The sequence below is a fragment of the Cryptomeria japonica genome, unplaced genomic scaffold, assembly GCF_030272615.1.
Source record: "Cryptomeria japonica unplaced genomic scaffold, Sugi_1.0 HiC_scaffold_56, whole genome shotgun sequence".
NCBI classification, from domain to species: domain Eukaryota; kingdom Viridiplantae; phylum Streptophyta; class Pinopsida; order Cupressales; family Cupressaceae; genus Cryptomeria; species Cryptomeria japonica.
The window spans coordinates 241,293-248,873 of NW_026728878.1; the positions used below are offsets into that span (position 1 = coordinate 241,293).

Here is a 7,581-nt window from a genome sequence, read left to right on the forward strand (position 1 = left end):
CAAAGCTCTCTCCAGCTGCGTGCACCTGCCCCGGCCGCGCACCCGGCCCCGCCCAGCTTCGCTCACCTGTCCCGGGCGTCTGGTGCGGAACCTTAGAGTAAGAAACATCACCGTGCACCTTGGCCAACGTGCGCGACTCGACCGAGCGCGCACTGGCCGAGGTGCACACCGATTTCACCTGGGTGCGCGCGCAGCACCTCGGGCGCACCGGGGTGCGCGCACAACGCCCGGGTTGCACCGTGGCCTGTGTGCTCGGGGCGCCTCGGGTGCGCGCTCGGTGTCGCCCCCGCGCGCGCGGTAGTGCGGGCAGCGCACCCCGGCCCGGCCCGGCCCCGACGAGAACGCAAACGGGCAAAAGGTTTATTCAAATAGCATTGCGACGCCCGGCGAAAAACTAAAAAAGGGTGCAACACCGGGACTTCCCGGGAGGTCACCCATCCCAGTACTACTCCGGCCCAAGCGCGCTTAACTGCGGAGTTCTGATGGGATCCGGTGCACTAACGCTGGTATGATCGCACCCGTTATGAGCTTGTCGCAGTGTGTACTTAGCAAACCGCGACCCACGTGCGAATCCACCCCGGCCACCCACCCCCGTCGAGGTGCACACCCTCCCTCGCGAAGTGCGCCCCGTTCGCCAAGTGTGAGCCCTGCCCGGGTGCGCGCACCTTGCTAGGGCGTCGGGTGTGCACCCGGCCCGGCCTACGTGCGTGCACCTGGAGGGGGCGTCGTGTGCGTGCAGTGTCCCGTCTGCAACGCGGTGCCCACACACCACCTCGGGCGCAACGACCTGCGCTCACATGTGGGCCGAGTGCACCTTGGTGCATGTTCGGGGCGCCTCGGGTGCACGCTCGATCTTGCCCCGGTGCACCAAGGCGCTCGGTTTGCCCCGGGTGCGCACTTGGTGCAAGGTGGGCACCCAAAATAGGGATCAAGCACCAAAACACAAGTTTCGGGATGCAAAATGGGACCCAAGGACCACAAATGCGTTCCAAGACCCATGATGGGTCCACGAGAACAAAAATGTGTTCCGAGACTTAATAAACAAATATTGGGTTTTAGGAGAAGAAACATGCTCTGATGCCCAAAACGAGAATCGACCCCGAAAAGGCCACAGGCCAAAAGTGGGATGCGAGACAAAAAAAAATGGGACCCGAGGACCAAAATTGGGTTCCCAGGTCGAAGACAGGGCAACCGGACAAGAAACGACCTCTAAGGCTCGAAATGAGTCCCGACGACTAAAACTTGACAAGAAGCACCCATCAGGCACCCAACTCGACACCCATGGGATGCCGACCCACCCGGGCTTCCACCTAGCACACCTTGGCACCCACCCACCCTCGCACCCAACCTCGCACCCAACTTAGCACCTTTGAACCCACATTGGCACTCACCCTGACCCTGGCACCTTGGAACCCACATTGGCACTCACCTTGACCCTGGCACCCACCTTTGCACTCACCTTGGGACCCACCCTGGCTCCCACCTCGGCACCCACCCAGACACCCACCTTGGTTCCTTGGCACCCACCTTGGATCCTTGGCACCCACCCCGACACCCACCTTGGCACGCAACTTGGCTACTTGCCACCCATCTTGGCTCCTTGACGCCCACCCCGACAACCACCCCGTGACCTACCCTGGCTAGGGTTGGTGCACACCCACCCTGGTGCCCACCTTGGCACCCACCCTATGACCCACCTTGGCACGCACCTTAGTACCCACCCCGTTACCCACCCTAGGACCCACCCCGTGACCCACCTTGGCCAGGGTGGGTGCCTTGGTGCGCACAACTTGCCTGGGCTGCACACCAGGGCGGGCTCAAGATGGCACCCGCGTTCCGTTTTTTTCACTATCTTTCAAAACGGAAATTTTAAAATCTCATTTTTTTCTTTTTTTTGCCTTTTCTGGAAATTAGTGAAGGCAGCGCATCAAAGGTGCGCAATGCTGGTGCGAACCCGGGAGCGCTCCGATGTGTGCTCCAAGGTGCGGCGTGCACGAAGTCCGAGCCCGGTTTGCCCCGGGTGCGCACCTCGCGTGCACCTTCGCCGGGGTGAGCACCTTGGCTGGGTTGCGCGCCCTGGTGCGTACCAAGGAGCGCTCTGAAGTGTGCTCCAAGGTGCGGCGTGCACGAAGTCGGAGCCCGGTTTGCCCCGGGTGTGCACCTCGGGTGCGCACCTCGCGTGCACCTTCGCTGCGGTGGGCACCTTGGCTGGGTTGCGCGCCTTGGTGGGCACCATGCAGTGCACGAAGTCGGAGCCCGGTTTGCCCCGGGCGCGCACCTCCGCCAGGGTGGGCACCTTGGTGCGCACAACTTGCCTGGGCTGCGCACCAGGAAGGGCTCAAGATGGCACCCGCGTTCCGTTTTTTTCACTATCTTTCAGAACGGAAATTTTAAAATATCGTTTTTTTTTGCCTTTTCTGGAAATTAGTGAAGGCAGCGCATCAAAGGTGCGCAACGCTGGTGCGAACCTGGGAGCGCTCCGATGTGTGCTCCAAGGTGCGGCGTGCACAAAGTCGGAGCCCGGTTTGCCCCGGGTGCGCCCTGGTGGGCACCATGGTGCGCACCAAGGAGCGCTCCGAAGTGTGCTCCAAGGTGCGGCCTGCACGAAGTCGGAGCCCGGTTTGCCCCGGGTGTGCACCTCGGGTGGGCACCTTGGTGCGCATGCCTTGCCTGGGCTGCGCACCAGGGCGGGCTCAAGATGGCACCCGCGTTCCTTTTTTTTCACTATCTTTCAAAACGGAAATTTTAAAATCTCATTTTTTTTTGCCTTTTTCTGGAAATTAGTGAAGGCAGCGCATCAAAGGTGCGCACCTCGCTGCCCACCACGGTGCGCAACGCCGGTGGGCACCCGGGAGTGCTTCGAAGTGTGCTCCAAGGTGTTGCGTGCACGTTGTCGGAGCCCGGTTTGCCCCGGGTGCGCACCTCGCGTGCACCTTCGTCGGGGTGGGCACCTTGGCTTGGTTTGCCCCGGCTGCGCTCCGAAGCGGGGTTATTGGAGCGCCGCCTCTTTTTTTGTCAGAGCGTTTGGTGGGGTTTCTCGCATTGGCTCTTCCGAGGCCCGGTTGCCACCCTGGCGCGCACGAAGTCGGAAGTAGGGTTAATTGCCCGGGTGCGCACCTTTGCCAGGGTGGCACCTTACCTGGGCTGCGCACCAGGGCGGGCTCAAGATGGCACGCGCGTTCCGTTTTTTTCACTATCTTTCAAAACGGAAATTTTAAAATCTCCTTTTTTTTTTGCCTTTTCTGGAAATTAGTGAAGGCAGCGCATCAAAGGTGCGCACCTCGCTGCCCACCTTGGTGTGCTCTGAGGTGCGCACCCGGGAGCGCTACGAAGTGTGCTCCAAGGTGCGGCGTGCACGTTGTCGGAGCCCGGTTTGCCCCGGGTGCGCACCTCGCCTGCACCTTGGCCGGGGTGGGCACCTTGGCTGGGTTTGCCCAGGGTGCGCTCCGAAGCGGGGTTACTGGAGCGCCCCCTCTTTTTTTGTCAGAGAGTTTGGTGGGGTTTCTCGCATTGGCTCTTCCCAGGCCCGGTTGTTGGGTGCGCTCCCACCCTGGCGCGCGCGAAGTTGGAAGTTGGGTTAATTGCCCGGGCGCGCACCTTCGCCAGGGTGGGCACCTTGGTGCGCAAACCTTGGCTGGGCTGCGCACCAGGGCGGGCTCAAGATGGCACCAGCATTCCCTTTTTCTCACTATCTTTCAAAACGGAAATTTTAAAATCTCGTTTTTTTTTTGCCTTTTATGGAAATTAGTGAAGGCATCGCATCAAAGGTGCGCACCTCGCTGCCCACCTTGGTGTGCTCCGAGGTGCCCACCACGGTGCGCAACGCCGGTGCGAACCCGGGAGCGCCCCGATGTGTGCTCCAAGGTGCGGCGTGCACGAAGTCGGACCCCGGTTTGCCCCGGGTGCGCACCTCGCGTGCACCTTGGTGCGCACACCTTGGCTGGGTTGCGCGGCCTGGTGGGCACCATGGTGCGCACCAAGGAGCGCTCCGAAGTGTGCTCCAAGGTGCGGCGTGCACGAAGTCGGAGCCCGGTTTGCCCCGGGTGCGCACCTTCGCCGCGGTGGGCACCATGGCGTGCACGAAGTCGGAGCCCGGTTTGCCCCGGGTGCGCACCTCGCGTGCACCTTCGCCGGGGTGGGCACCTCGGCTGGGTTGCGCGCCCTGGTGCGCACCAAGGAGCGCTCTGAAGTGTGCTCCAAGGTGCGGCGTGCACGAAGTCGGAGCCCGGTTTGCCCCGGGTGTGCACCTCGCGTGCACCTTCGCTGCGGTGGGCACCTTGGCTGGGTTGCGCGCCTTGGTGGGCACCATGCAGTGCACGAAGTCGGAGCCCGGTTTGCCCCGGGCGCGCACCTCCGCCAGGGTGGGCACCTTGGTGCGCACAACTTGCCTGGGCTGCGCACCAGGAAGGGCTCAAGATGGCACCCGCGTTCCGTTTTTTTCACTATCTTTCAGAACGGAAATTTTAAAATATCGTTTTTTTTTGCCTTTTCTGGAAATTAGTGAAGGCAGCGCATCAAAGGTGCGCAACGCTGGTGCGAACCTGGGAGCGCTCCGATGTGTGCTCCAAGGTGCGGCGTGCACGAAGTCGGACCCCGGTTTGCCCCGGGTGCGCACCTCGCGTGCACCTTGGTGCGCACACCTTGGCTGGGTTGCGCGCCCTGGTGGGCACCATGGTGCGCACCAAGGAGCGCTCCGAAGTGTGCTCCAAGGTGCGGCGTGCACGAAGTCGGAGCCCGGTTTGCCCCGGGTGCGCACCTCGCGTGCACCTTCGCCGCGGTGGGCACCATGGCGTGCACGAAGTCGGAGCCCGGTTTGCCCCGGGTGCGCACCTCGCGTGCACCTTCGCCGGGGTGGGCACCTTGGTGTGCAGACCTTGGCTGGGTTGCGCGCCCTGGTGGGCACCATGGTGCGCACCAAGGAGCGCTCCGAAGTGTGCTCCAAGGTGCGGCCTGCACGAAGTCGGAGCCCGGTTTGCCCCGGGTGTGCACCTCGGGTGGGCACCTTGGTGCGCATGCCTTGCCTGGGCTGCGCACCAGGGCGGGCTCAAGATGGCACCCGCGTTCCTTTTTTTTCACTATCTTTCAAAACGGAAATTTTAAAATCTCATTTTTTTTTGCCTTTTTCTGGAAATTAGTGAAGGCAGCGCATCAAAGGTGCGCACCTCGCTGCCCACCACGGTGCGCAACGCCGGTGGGCACCCGGGAGTGCTTCGAAGTGTGCTCCAAGGTGCTGCGTGCACGTTGTCGGAGCCCGGTTTGCCCCGGGTGCGCACCTCGCGTGCACCTTCGTCGGGGTGGGCACCTTGGCTGGGTTTGCCCCGGCTGCGCTCCGAAGCGGGGTTATTGGAGCGCCGCCTCTTTTTTTGTCGGAGCGTTTGGTGGGGTTTCTCGCATTGGCTCTTCCGAGGCCCGGTTGCCACCCTGGCGCGCACGAAGTCGGAAGTAGGGTTAATTGCCCGGGTGCGCACCTTTGCCAGGGTGGGCACCTTACCTGGGCTGCGCACCAGGGCGGGCTCAAGATGGCACGCGCGTTCCGTTTTTTTCACTATCTTTCAAAACGGAAATTTTAAAATCTCCTTTTTTTTTTGCCTTTTCTGGAAATTAGTGAAGGCAGCGCATCAAAGGTGCGCACCTCGCTGCCCACCTTGGTGTGCTCTGAGGTGCGCACCCGGGAGCGCTACGAAGTGTGCTCCAAGGTGCGGCGTGCACGTTGTCGGAGCCCGGTTTGCCCCGGGTGCGCACCTCGCCTGCACCTTGGCCGGGGTGGGCACCTTGGCTGGGTTTGCCCAGGGTGCGCTCCGAAGCGGGGTTACTGGAGCGCCCCCTCTTTTTTTGTCAGAGCGTTTGGTGGGGTTTCTCGCATTGGCTCTTCCCAGGCCCGGTTGTTGGGTGCGCTCCCACCCTGGCGCGCGCGAAGTTGGAAGTTGGGTTAATTGCCCGGGCGCGCACCTTCGCCAGGGTGGGCACCTTGGTGCGCACACCTTGGCTGGGCTGCGCACCAGGGCGGGCTCAAGATGGCACCAGCATTCCCTTTTTCTCACTATCTTTCAAAACGGAAATTTTAAAATCTCGTTTTTTTTTTGCCTTTTATGGAAATTAGTGAAGGCATCGCATCAAAGGTGCGCACCTCGCTGCCCACCTTGGTGTGCTCCGAGGTGCCCACCACGGTGCGCAACGCCGGTGCGAACCCGGGAGCGCCCCGATGTGTGCTCCAAGGTGCGGCGTGCACGAAGTCGGAGCCCGGTTTGCCCCGGGTGCGCACCTCGCGTGCACCTTCGCCGGGGTGGGCACCTCGGCTGGGTTGCGCGCCCTGGTGCGCACCAAGGAGCGCTCCGAAGTGTGCTCCAAGGTGCGGCGTGCACGAAGTCGGAGCCCGGTTTGCCCCGGGTGCGCACCTCGCGTGCACCTTCGCCAGGGTGGGCACCTCGGTGTGCTCCGAGGTGCGAACCCGAGAGCGCTCCGAGGTGCCCACGAAGTCGAAAGTCGGGTTAATTGCATTGTTTTCCCCGGGTGCGCTCCGAGGTGCGCAACATCGGCGCGCACCAAGGAGGGCTCCGAAGTGTGCTCCAAGGTGCGCACGATGGCGTGCACCTCTGGTGCGCACGATTCGGAGCTCGGTTTGACCGGGGTGCGCACACCTTGGCTGGGTTGCGCACCTTTTGTGCGCTCCAAGGTGCGCACGAAGTCGGAGCTCGGTTTGCCCCGGGTGCGCACCTTCGCCAGGGTGCGCACCTTGATGCGCACGCCTTGGCTGGGCTGCGCACCTTGGTGGGCGCCATGGTGCGCACCTTTCGTGCGCTCCAAGGTGCGCACGAAGTCGGAGCTCGGTTTGCCCCGGGTGCGCACCTTGGTGGGCGCCATGGTGCACTCCGAGGTGCCCAAGATTGGTGCGCACCAAGGAGCGCTCCGAAGTGCGCTCCAAGGTGCGCGCGAAGTCGAAAGTTGGGTTAATTGTCCGGTTTGCCTCGGGTGCGCACCTTGCGTGCACCTTCGCCAGGGTGGGCGCCTTGGTGCGCACACCTTGGCTGGGCTGCGCACACCTTGGCACCCGCGTTTCCTTCATTTTAAATTTTTTTTTTTTACAATCTCTCAAGTGGGAAATTCTATAATCTCAACTTTTTTTGCCTTTTCAGGAAACTTTTGAATGGAGCGCATCATTGGTGCGCTCCGAAGTGTGCTCCAAAGCTCTCTCCAGCTGCGTGCACCTGCCCCGGCCGCGCACCCGGCCCCGCCCAGCTTCGCTCACCTGTCCCGGGCGTCTGGTGCGGAACCTTAGAGTAAGAAACATCACCGTGCACCTTGGCCAACGTGCGCGACTCGACCGAGCGCGCACTGGCCGAGGTGCACACCGATTTCACCTGGGTGCGCGCGCAGCACCTCGGGCGCACCGGGGTGCGCGCACAACGCCCGGGTTGCACCGTGGCCTGTGTGCTCGGGGCGCCTCGGGTGCGCGCTCGGTGTCGCCCCCGCGCGCGCGGTAGTGCGGGCAGCGCACCCCGGCCCGGCCCGGCCCCGACGAGAACGCAAACGGGCAAAAGGTTTATTCAAATAGCATTGCGACGCCCGGCGAAAAACTAAAAA

General features: G+C 62.5%; 1 non-coding gene across 1 annotated transcript; it reads right to left on the reverse strand.

Annotated features, from left to right (window-relative positions):
• Positions 1 to 401: 401 nt before the first annotated feature.
• On the reverse strand, positions 402 to 520 carry LOC131863154 (5S ribosomal RNA). The gene has a single exon (XR_009362089.1). It is a non-coding gene; the product is annotated as a 5S ribosomal RNA (ribosomal RNA).
• Positions 521 to 7,581: the final 7,061 nt, after the last annotated feature.